This window comes from Bidens hawaiensis, unplaced genomic scaffold, assembly GCF_021521415.1.
Source record: "Bidens hawaiensis isolate Kalapana, Puna unplaced genomic scaffold, B.hawaiensis_p1.1 tig00046250_1, whole genome shotgun sequence".
NCBI classification, from domain to species: Eukaryota; Viridiplantae; Streptophyta; class Magnoliopsida; order Asterales; family Asteraceae; genus Bidens; species Bidens hawaiensis.
In genome coordinates, this window is record NW_027505977.1 from 87,360 (window position 1) to 100,589 (window position 13,230).

Here is a 13,230-nt window from a genome sequence, read left to right on the forward strand (position 1 = left end):
TGGGCACTACGCACCGAGATGTAAGACAAACCTGAACAATCTAACCGACAACCGCAACCTATCCGTGCGCAGCCAGTTAGGACCCAACCAGCCCGACAACAATACCCACAAGGGAACCAAATGATGACCACCAGCCGTGCTTGCTTTGAATGCGGCAGCACAGATCACTTCAAGAGATACTGTCTGAAACTGAACCAGGGAGGAATTGGGAGGCAAACCGTGGGTCAAGCATCGTCGTCCAATCCGGCGAGAGGCCGAGCATTCGTGATGGGGGCGAACGAAGCACGCCAGGACCCCAGCGTAGTGACAGATACATTCCTCGTCTCTGATCATTACGCTTCTGTATTATTTGATACAGGTGCCGATAGAAGTTTTGTCTCTGTTAATTTCCTATCGATAGCGAACCTTCCAATTAGTGAAACCATAGAACCTTATACCGTAGAAGTCGCTAAAGGTAAAACCATGATAGTTAATCAGATAGTTCGGAATTGCCCTTTTATTCTGAACGATCAAACTTTCCTGATTGACTTATTACCGGTAGAATTAGGTAGTTTTGATGTGATTGTGGGAATGGATTGGTTGGCACGTAACAAAGTAGAAATAAACTGTGAAAAGAAAATCGTCAAGATCCGGGTGTCGGATGACGAAGAGGTGTTAGTGCAAGGAGAGAAGTCGGGCACAATGATACCATTTATATCCTACCTCAAGGTGTTAAAATATATACGCCAGGGATGCGTGGCGTATCTAGCAAGCTTGACGGCCACAGATTCTGATGAGAAACGGGTGGATGATATCCCGGTGGTACGCGAGTTTCCACAAGTTTTCCCAGAAGAACTTCCTGGATTACCGCCAACCCGACAGGTCGAATTCAGAATCGATTTATTACCTCAAGCTGGCCCTGTTGCTAAAGCGCCCTACCGACTTGCACCGTCCGAGATGCAAGAATTATCCAATCAGTTGCAAGAATTGTTGGATAAAGGATTTATACGTCCTAGTTATTCCCCGTGGGGTGCATCTGTATTATTCGTGAAAAAGAAGGACGGGAGCCTTAGAATGTGCATTGATTACAGGGAGTTGAACAAGTTAACAATCAAAAATAGGTACCCTCTTCCCCGAATTGATGATCTGTTTGACCAGCTGCAAGGTGCGAGCTATTTCTCAAAGATCGACCTTAGATCGGGATACCATCAGGTTAGGATTCTGGAAGAAGTTATCCCAAAAACCGCATTCCGGACTCGCTACGGCCATTACGAGTTCTTAGTTATGCCTTTCGGGCTAACAAATGCGCCGGCGGTGTTCATGGACCTCATGAATCGAGTCTGTAAACCTTATCTCGAAAAATTCGTCATCGTGTTTAATGACGATATTTTGATTTACTCGAAAAGTAAAGAGGAGCACGAGCAACACTTAAGAATAATTTTAGAGCTTCTGAATCAGGAGAAGTTGTATGCAAAATTCTCCAAGTGTAACTTCTGGTTACAAGAAGTGCAATTCCTCGGTCACGTTGTAAACCATCAAGGAATACACGTTGATCCGAGTAAGATTGAAGCAATTAAGAATTGGCAAGCACCTAAATCGCCAAAGGAAATCCGCCAATTCTTAGGCTTAGCTGGATATTATCGTCGATTCATAGAGAACTTTTCCAGCATCGCCCAACCTCTAACTCTCCTGACTCAAAAGGATCGAAAGTATGAATGGGGAGAAGAGCAGGAGACGGCGTTTCAAACGTTAAAGCAAAAATTGTGCCAAGCGCCGATTTTAAGTCTCCCCGATGGAGACGATGGTTTTGTCGCGTATTGTGACGCATCGCGTAGAGGGTTAGGATGCGTGTTGATGCAGAATAATAAGGTTATAGCCTATGCTTCCCGACAGTTAAAAGTACATGAGAAGAATTACACTACTCACGACTTAGAACTGGGAGCGGTTATATTCGCACTTAAAATCTGGAGACATTATCTCTACGGTACGAAGTGCACCATCTTCACCGATCATAAAAGTTTGCAGCACATATTCAATCAGAAAGAACTGAATATGAGGCAACGAAGATGGGTCGAGTTGTTAAGCGATTATGACTGTGACATCCGTTATCACCCCGGCAAGGCTAACGTAGTAGCCGATGCCTTGAGTAGGAAAGATCGAATTAAGCCATTGCGAGTGCGAGCACTGGGGATGATAGTCCAGTCGAACCTTTCGGACCTGATCCGAGTCGCTCAACGTGAGGCGTTGAAAGAGGAACAATTGGAGAAGGAGGGACTTTACGGCAATGAGAAGAATTTCGAACCGCGCGTGGACGAAATTCTCTATTTCAAAAGTCGGATTTGGATCCCGACCCTCCATGATCTTCGTGAATTAATCATGGACGAAGCACATAGATCAAAATATTCCATACATCCGGGATCGGATAAGATGTACAAGGATGTGAAGGAGTTCTACTGGTGGCCGGGTATGAAAAAGGATATCGCAACGTATGTCGGTAAATGTACGACTTGTGCGAGAGTTAAGGCAGAGCACCAGAAACCCTCGGGAATGTTACAACAACCGGAAATTCCCGAATGGAAGTGGGAGCAAATCACGATGGATTTTGTGACACATCTTCCTAAAACGTCCCGAGGACATGATGCAATTTGGGTAATCGTGGATCGATTAACCAAATCGGCACATTTTATCCCGATTAGGAATAATTATAACACTGAGAGACTTGCGCAAATTTATATAAATGAAATTGTGTCTCGTCATGGGATACCCATCTCAATCATCTCCGATCGGGATAGCCATTTCACCTATAATCTCTGGCAAGCTGTGCAAGAAGCGCTGGGAACGCGCATTGATCTAAGCACAGCTTATCGCCCACAGACCGATGGTCAGTCTGAAAGGACCATCCGAACCCTGGAGGATTTGCTTCGTGCATGTGTACTGGATTTTAAGGGAAATTGGGATCAACATCTCCCACTTGTTGAATTTGCGTATAATAACAGTTACCATAGCAGTATAAAGGCAGCGCCTTACGAAACATTGTATGGTCGGAAGTGCCGATCACCACTCTGTTGGACTGAAGCGGGCGACACTCAGGTTATTAGATCAGACCTGGTCCAGGAAACGACCAGCAAAATCCTTGAAATTAGGAACAATCTGAAAGCCGCGCGGGATCGGCAGAAGAGTTATGCCAATACCCGTAGAAAACCGTTGTCATTTGAGAAAGGTGATAAAGTATATTTGAAAGTATCACCTTGGAAGGGTCTAGTCAGATTTGGAAAGGCGGGGAAGTTAGCCCCGAGATATATTGGACCCTTCAATATTACTGCAAAAATCGGTCCCGTAGCGTACCGATTAGAACTACCCGATGAACTGAGAGCAGTTCACAACGTGTTTCACGTATCGAACTTGAAAAGATGTCTGGCGGATGAGACATTGGTGTTACCTTTAGAGGGTGTCCAAATAAATGATAAACTCAATTTCGTAGAGGAACCCGTAGAAATAGTAGACGGAAAAATCAAGCAACTTAGACACAACAAGATTTCGTTGGTCAAAGTTAGATGGAATTCGCAACGAGGCCCAGAATATACATGGGAGCGAAAGGACGAATTCCGGAAGAAATACCCCTATCTATTTCCTCAAAAGGAAGTAGTCGTCGCGTAAAATTTCGAGGACGAAATTTCTTTTACGGGGGGGAGAATGTAACGATTCCGGCGAAATCAGGTATACCCTAACCGGTATATACTATTTATGTGTTATTTAATAATGAATATGTGAACTATAATGTGTTTAGAAGAGTATGTATGATTCATAGTACGGTTTATACTCGATTATACAGTTAATCGTATTGGAAATACGATTAACCGATTAACGGTTATTGAAGGCCGAATGAATCGAGGATTACATTATAGACGAGATATATGATATTTAGTAATGTTTACGAAGTATTAAAGCTTCGGGATAAGTGAATTAAAGCACAGAAAAAGAATTTCGATTTAATGGTACGCCGGTACGTTAAACGAAACCTTTAATACCAAACCGAGCAAGAGACGATCGATCAAGCCGAAAAAGATGCGTAATTATCAATAATATGATGTTTTAAGTCAATGAAAGTCATGGTTTAAGTTTTTGAAGTTTTTAAATCGGTTTTATATAAATTTCATTTTTAAGCCGAAAAACGACCGTTTTAACCTCGTTTTAAGCCGAATTAAACGTTTAACCGAAAAACAAACTGAGCCAGATTATCCAAAACATTATCCAGATTACGGAAATCTGAATGAATGGCCAAGAATGGAGAGGTGGGTCCCACCCCACCCCTTTACCCACACCGATCGGACCTAGGGGTGTTACCCCAAGGTCTTATTTCTTTTTTTCATCAAAGCATTCCAACTTTCATCAATCCTCTCAAGCTCTTAACCTAAAAACCGAGAATTCTAGCAAGAACAACGAGGTAAAGATCGTGTTATGTACGTGTTTATCTTCGTTTCTCGAGTTTAATTACAAGAAAATGAGGTTTCAAGTGAAAAAAGGGTGAAAACCCGAGATGAAACCGATTCTTGCATGATCAAGTGATGTATACGGGTTATACAAGGGATCTTGGTCCAAGAAAGGATTTGAACGAACCAAAAACGAATTTTTACGGTTAAATCTTTGTTTTTATATCATAACCGAAACCATGAAAGAAATGACTTGATTGTGGCTGTAACTTGCTTGGTGTGGTGTTATTGTGCTTGTAGGTGTTGTATCTAGTTGTTAGCAAAGGCTAGAAAGCGAGATTCTTGCGATTTGAAGCTAGAAACACAAGGTAGTTCGGTTTTTGTATGGTTTATGAATTTTGGACAGATTGTGATACGTGTAGAGTTAGGTCATGAAATTTTACAGAGGTGTTAGATATATGAAAATATGAGTTCTGTGAATGTTTGGTAATTTTTGGACAAAGGATGAATATTTGGTGAATTTAATGCTCGGTTTTGGCCAAAAATGGTGAAAAATAGTTAAATATCATGAAAAATTCTGGAAAATTGCAGATAAGTTTTTTATAACATGTATAAGTCACACACAAAATTTTAGGTCCGTTGGAGAAGTCTAAGTAGGCTTTCCGGTTAAACGAGTTCTAGGGTTTTCTAGCTCGGTTTTAGTGAAAATGGCATTTAAAAAGGGATTTTGGTTCTGGAAAAATTACAGGGGACTATGGAGATGGCAGGGGTCATCCAGGAAAAATTTGGGATTTTTCTAAGATCGTTTGGTATTTACGACATATTTAGTGTTTAAATGGTGTTTAAAAATAGATAAATAAATTCTAAATATAAAAATTAATTCTGGAAATATTTTTATAAAATTCCCCACTGTCAAAAAGTGATTTGTGCAAAATTTCAAGATCCGGGATTAAATGGATAATTATTGGTGCAAAAATAAACTTTTAAAGCTTAAAACGCGTAAACCGGTAAAGTTCGCATAAGCGAGCTGACTGGTGTATAAAAACCCTAAAAATGAACTATTTTCATATAATTGAGTTAAATAAGTAAAAATGAATCATCCGAAAATAATTCGAATGATTTGAGTAATTTTTACCCGATTTAACAGTTTCCGGTGCATTAAAGACGGAAACGGGTCCCGTGGCCAATCGGGGCGTCTAAACCGAGCTCTAAATTCATGGCTTTAATTAAATTGTCGGTCAACCACTATTTTTGGGTCGTGTGTGACCAAACTCATTTTAGAAACGTAAAAACAGATAACCGTGCTAGGCACGCAAAACAAACTATTAGTAATTTTGACTGTTGAACTCTAAACGATATCACAATCTGAGTCCTGAGAAGTGTTTCTGGGTTAACATTGCCCCCGGAACGGTTACAGTATTGGGTTAACAGTGTCCCCAGATGTACCGGTTAACACGGTTAAAGTTATGTTAATAGTGATTGTATAGTAACGAACTTAGGGAAACGTATTACAGATCCGGACTATTAGCTGGTGTACTGTGATACCTAATTGCCTACGATAAGGTGAGTTTCAAGAGCCCCTTTTTCTGAATTGTTTTCAAATATTTTCCCGGGGCGGAAAGCATGTTATTATTGAAATGATTAAATACATACTGAACGCATGGATTTGCGTGTATTTATAAATATTTGATTGTACGGGAATCGTATGGAATGGGTACATTACTGGGTTAACTGTGTCCCCAGATGTCTTTGGAAGTGTTGCTGGGTTAACTGTGTCTCCAGATGTCTTTGGAAGTGTTTCTGGGTTAACGTTGCCCCCAGAATGAGTACAGTACTGGGTTAACAGTGTCCCCAGATAATATTACATTATGATATGGATTTATCATGGTTTAATCAAATTGTGAAACTCACTAACTATTCGTAGTTGACCCGTTTTCTTTACATGCTTTCTAGGTACTCCCAAACTGGAATAAGTGCTACATGCTTGATGATGCGTGCTTTTGTGGAAGCTTAGTGATCATGTTGTATTAATATGTTAATGTACTATTGGTAAAACTTATGTGTTGTCGCCTAGACGATAACTAAACTCGGAACAATGTAATATGATGTGAATTAAAGTAGTGGTGTTTTCTTTATAAGCAATGCTGTTGATATCAGACGTGTCTGTTGCATCCCGTTTACGTTTCCGCTGGGGTTTCGGGGTGTTACAGGCAAATCGTCCACAGCTGCCTTCATCGGATCAGCCGATGCTGTTGACTGGGGAGCGGAGAGAAAATCAGCCTCCACAGACATCGACACCGTCGACACATTGGTTTCGGCCTCAGACGGGCCAACCACACCCATCATCATTGGCAAAGTCATCATCTGACTAACAGGCATCGTCTCAGACAAGTTTCCCACACTTGTCATCATCGGTAAACTGGCAAACATAGCCGTCAGAGTGGAAGAAACAGTGGAAACCGTGGGTGCAGCAGTCGATGAAGAAATCTCCAAAGTCCCTGCAACACAAACAAGGAAGCCAAACATAAGAAAGGTTACGTAAAACAAGTGACAAACTAAAAATGTTATATCTGGCGATTTAACCAGACCGCTAATCTTCACGAATCCATCAAGGCGAGGTTTCTTGAAGAGGCGATGCGCCTCTTCTTCTTCTTCACCTTCAGGGATGGATGCCAAATTATGTGGAACAGTGAAAGTCTCACCGGCTGAGGAGGAAGAAGATGAATTGGTAGATACGAAATTCATATTCACAACAGTTTCAGAAGCCATGGCTGCAGAAGACACAAGATCTGTAGCCACTAAAATTGGAGTTGTGGCAACCAGATTTGTGCCCAAGACAGACACAACAGTCACAGGTTGCGAGACTGAAGGAAAGGAGAAGCCTACAGAAGCCTGTGTGGAGGCGGCGGGGGAAAGCACAACGCCAACGCCGGAACCAAGCAGGCCTAGTAATTTCGCCGAAGAAGATACAGGAGGCCAAATAGAACGGCGGAGATGAGGACGACATCATCATCATCATTCATGGCGTTTCTCACGGCGACATCTATCGAAGACGCAACCGCCTCCCCACCATTTCCTTGTGCGGTGTTACCTCTGAATTTAGGAACACGCACAATGTTAGACCGTTTACCTGAAAAACGCAAATCAAACATTAGAAACCAGACAAACAAAGAAAAGCGTTGATCAACAAGAAGTGTTTAAAAACCTACCCTCCTGTGGGTTAATGAAACTAGGAGGCGGGGTTGGTCGCGGAGGCAATGACCGTCCCATAGGAAGAGGAAACACAAAGTTACGGGCAGTCTTCACAAGGATAGGCTCCTCACGAGGACCTAACTCCCTCCGGTGCAACAGCTTAGCGCCTTGTGGCGCGAGTTGTAGGAGGAACATGAGATCCTCCACCTCTGAAAACAAGGGACAATGTCAGATCGCCAATGTAACGAAGCTATAATACAAACAAATAAAATACCAACCTTGACCATCGTTAAGGATGATCGGCACCTTTGTCGTATCGTCCCAAATACGACTCATACCAAGTAGCACCAACGCACGCTCCGAGTAATGACGGAGTGGGGAAAGGCTGACCTGTAAAGTGGTAAACAACTCGGTCCTAGAATAGGGGACCATTTTAGGCTTAGAAAGTTTCTTCACGTCAGTGAAATGCATAGCGTGAAGAACCACACGCGCAGAAACGTAGAAGAAAATGTTCTTCCACTCGTGCAAACTCTGTGGTGCTTGCGAAGCAATGGCCTTGACACCAGGACGGGTAAAAAATTATACCACCCTTGGGAGAAACGCCACCGGTAAAAGGCCGAAAACTTGCCAGCCGTAGGCGTAATGCAAAGGCAATGACAAGTATACTCGAAATGGCGAAGGCGAGCCATTCCAAGTGGATGAATCTAGCTGAGTTGCAGCCCAAATGCATCCAACACACCTAGAAGAAATCGGTTGATGGGCAAACGAAAGTTGCCCAAAATATAATACTCCTTATACACGACAATTTTACTGGCAGGAGCCTGGCGAGCTGTCTGACCCAAATGGGGCAATTCAGGCTCGAACTCATGTCCAAGGCCATACACCTTGACCATATTGTTAAAATCCTCGGTAGCCATACGGCAACCGGCGAACTCCATTGTATTGTTATTCTTCTTCACCTTTGGAGCTTGAGATGACAGTCATAAAAAGAAGCAAAAGATTCGAGAAAGAAACGGTGGAAGATATACAAACTTGGATGAGAAGTGAAATCTCAAAGGAGTGTCCCCTCCTTTTATAGTAATCACAATTAATGAAATGAAGGGGCGCATAAAGGATGAAAGACACGCGGTCCAATCGCCAGGAGAAACGCTAACAAATTGACAGTAAAAATGTGTTACAGCTGGGCGCGTCACTGGGATTCTCGCCCACTCGCCTGACACAGGCGAAAACGCTATACTGAAGGGCAACCATCGTCAAACTGTCAAGTCAAACCATTGTTTTACTGACTTGCATTTAATTCACCTCTTCCTGCCCAAAAACACGTCATCAATTTGCATGAAACGATGAAAAGTATTGGCAAAATAGGCCCTGCCATGGGATGATTACCAATAATCACCCGCCAAAAATTGGCCCCCCCATGGGATGATTATCAATAATCACCTGCCAAATTAGGCTCCGCCATGGGATGATTACCAATAATCACCCGCCAAAAGAAGGCTCCGCCATGGGATGATTATCAATAATCACCCGCCAAAATAGGCTCCGCCATGGGATGATTATCAATAATCACCCTCCAAAATTGGCTCCGCCATGGGATGATAACCAATAATCACCCGCCAAAAATAGGCTCCCTAATGGGATGATTATCAATAATCACCCGCCAAAATAAGCTCCGTCATGGGATGATTACCAATAATCACCCGCCAAAAAAAAGGCTCCGCCATGGGATGATTATCAATAATCACCCGCCAAAATAGGCTCCGCCATGGGATGATTATCAATAATCACCCGCCAAAATTGGCTCCGCCATGGGATGATTACCAATAATCACCCGCCAAAAATAGGTTCCGCCATGAGATGATTATCAATAATCACCCGCCAAAATAGGCTGTGCCGTGGGACGACCATCAATAATCACCCGCCAAAATTGTCTCCGCCATGGGATGATTACCAATAATCACCCGCCAAAAATAGGCTGCGCCATGGGATGATTATCAATAATCACCCGCCAATATAGGTTGCGCCATGGGACGATTATCAATAATCACCCGCCAAAAATTTGCTCCGCCATGGGATGATTACCAATAATCACCCGCCAAAAATAGGCTCCGCCATGGGATGATTATCAATAACCACCCGCCAAAATAGGCTCCGCCATGGGACGATTTTAAATAATAACCCGCCAAAATAGGCTCGGCGACGAGATGATTATCATTCACCAACAGCCATAATCGGCAAGGCTGCTTAATGCCTGTCGAATAACCATCAGCCAAGTAGAATGGTTTTCATTAACCAGACACCCAAATAGGCAATTATGGTAAAAGGCAGACAGAAAAACGAACGGCTAAAAAGAAAATTAACAACCAAAAGCCCATGATAAGCCCATAGCCCCCATTTCTTCATGAAGGGAAACTACGGACTAGGGGGACTTGTAGAGGTAGGGTATCAAACCCACCATTTAATCAAGTACAACACCCAAATCAAGGCTAACTCATGCGCCGGGCGGAACACCTGGCGCCCTAATAACACTATTCCATCAAAACTTATCTCTTTAGAATTTATTAGTACTCTTACAAAAGGTTCAATGTTTCTTAAATATGGGCATACTCTGATTTCTTACTATAGATGTTGGGTATCAAACCCACCTTTTAATCAAGTACAACACCCAAATCAAGGCTAACTCATGCGCCGGGCGGAACACCTGGCGCCCTAATAACGACGGACATACTATACACCAAACATAATGCATGGCGCCAAGGTTGTAGCTCAATATAATAAACATTCCCTGTCACCTAGGGAATGGTAGCGCAAAATTCCTCACCATCATGGGACAAAAAGATACAATTTATATGGGAAATAACACCCAGCCAATGTGGATTATACAACACATAAAGAACGGTACAAAACAGTACAACACGTCCATGTCAAAAGGCCATGATGCCCACCAACTTCCACCAACCTCCATGACCACACTGTTGGAGAATATTATTGGTGGAAATCCTGACAAAGTATGTGAACGATGTCTTGAGCCGATTCAAGATCTCTGCCGGAAAATCCCTTCTACTCCTCTCCCCGTGGGTCACAATTTATCATTGGATGAATTGGAGGATACCGTTGATCCTACCCTCTATCGTGCCATGACCGGTTCTTTAAGTATCTAACGGCTTCTCGCCCTGACATTATGTTTGCTGTTTGTCTTTGTGCTAGGTTTCAAGCAAGTCCACGAGTGACTCACCTAGCTGTGGTTAAGAGAATACTTCAGTATTTGAGGGGAAATCCAGACATCGGGTTGTGGTACCCCAAGGATGATACTATTGATCTTACTGCTTATTCAGACTCGGACTATGGAGGTTGCAAGATCAACTTCAAATCAACGACTGCAGGATGTCAATTTTAGGAAACCGGCTTGTTTCCTGGCAGTGTAAGAAGCAGACAACGGTCTCCACTTCAACCGCCGAAGCTGAGTATGTTGCAGCCTCGAGTTGCTGTACCCAGGTTTTGTGGATACAACAACATCTTTGCGACTACGGGTTGAAGTTTCTTAAAAATCCTATTTTGATTGATAATTCTGCTGTAATTTCTATCACAAAGAATCCCGTACAACATTCGAAAACAAAGCATATCGAAATTCGATATCACTTTATACGGGATTGCTTTGAGAAGAAGTTGATTGACCTTGAGAAAGTACATAATGACTTTCAGAAAGCCGATCTGTTTACCAAAGCTTTTGACAAAACGCGTTTTCAATTTTTTCTTGTTTAAACGGATTGAATACCCTCACTAATATTCTTAAACAAGGATGACTATCTTAATTTTATGTCATTTTTCTTTTAAAATTTATTTTGGTTTTAGGGGGTGAAATTCTAGAAAATACAAAAATATTGTGCTTTTCGTTTGTATAGTTAAAACCCAAAAACATTAAAAATTCTTGAAAATCCAAAAATATTCGAAAATTTAGAAAAATCAAAAATATTGTGATTTCTTTTCCTTAATATTTTCCCTTTAAAATTTTCTTTGAAAAACCAAAAACATTTTAAAATTTAAAAATTCAAAAAGATTGTGATTTAAATTTGTACAGAAAAATCCGAAAATTCAAAAAGACCGTGAAGTTTATTTTGTTTATAAAAAAAATGAAAAATGAAAAAATATTGTGTTTTTAAAGTATGTATAGAGAAAAACCAAAAAGATTTTTGCATGCGTTTGCTGAAAATTATGTCAATTATTTACATTTGAAGGACATGTACTTGTATATGTTTGGTCCTGACATTTACTTGTAAATGATTGGGTTAGCCATTCACCTGATAATGGAAAGTAGTTGGGGCGGTCGTTATGTGATTTTAGATTATTTTCTCGCTTAGAATTATGTCGGTTATTTAAGTTTGTGAAGCATGCTTGCATGTCTTGGTCCTATTATTCACTTGTTGAATTGATAGAACAACCATTTATTTATAGGCTTAAGTTAACTGGGGCGATTAAATTCAGCTTTATTTTGTTTTATGCTCCTCAAAATTTTTTTTTAAGCAAAAAGAGAACATGATAGTACATTGATTATCTTGACCCCAAATCCAGCAAGAAATAAGCCTAAGGGACTGTCACACCCGGCCCTGAGCGGCGGAAACAGCCGGGCGCGCGCGAGTGGGGATTGATAATTAAGCACGGGCCATTGCAAAACATTCAAAGATTTTCATTGCGCATGAAATGTTTAATACAAATGACATTGTTTAAGATTACATAAAAACATCCAAGTATAAAAACTGTTGAAGATTTCCACGCCATATCCCCTTGCGCGGCGGGTACAACCACGCGCATCGAAGGGATAGAACTAAAATCTTCCAAAAAGCTAGTTTCAGATGTTCAGCGTGAGGTGCTCTAAGTGTGACTCCATGCGCTACCTAGTTATCTCCTGAAAGACACGTAAAAACATTTGAATCAGTATAAACTGAGTGAGTTCACAAGTTTTAGTAACTTGATAAATCATATTGCATCATAATCATTCTGAAACATATTCTGTTAGCCTCATTAAAACACATGCTTGGTAAGACAGTTATATTAACATATTCTGATAAAACCGTTCCGCGGGTTACGCGCGAACATTTCTGGGAACTGTGCTCGTCTGTGTAAGTGGCGCTGCCACTACGAGCTAAAATAATGTAATACCGTCCCGCGGGTTACGCGCAGACGTTTCTGGAAAACTATGCTCGTCTATGCAAAGAGGCATTGCCCCTACGAGCTAAGGATACTGTCCCGCGGGTTACGCGCGAACAATTCTGAGAAACTGTGCTCGTCCATGCAAAGAGGCATTGCCCCTACGAGCTAAAATAATAATTCCGTCCCGCGGGTTACGCGCGGACGTTGTGCCGGAAAACAAGGCGCTCGTCCATGCAAAGAGGCGCGACCCCTACGAGCGGGCTCAAACCCATAGTACTGCCCCATGACCATACTAGGCACTCGTCCATGCAAAGAGGTGCGACCCCTACGAGTGGGTGGATCAAACCAGCAGTCCCTACCCTTAGAGTTCCAATGGTAAAGTGATCACTTACTCGAGTTCTAGCGCACATACATTGAAAACCTTAGATAACCGTTTGCATTGCTCATCATGCAACATAACTTAAAACACATAATCGCTTGC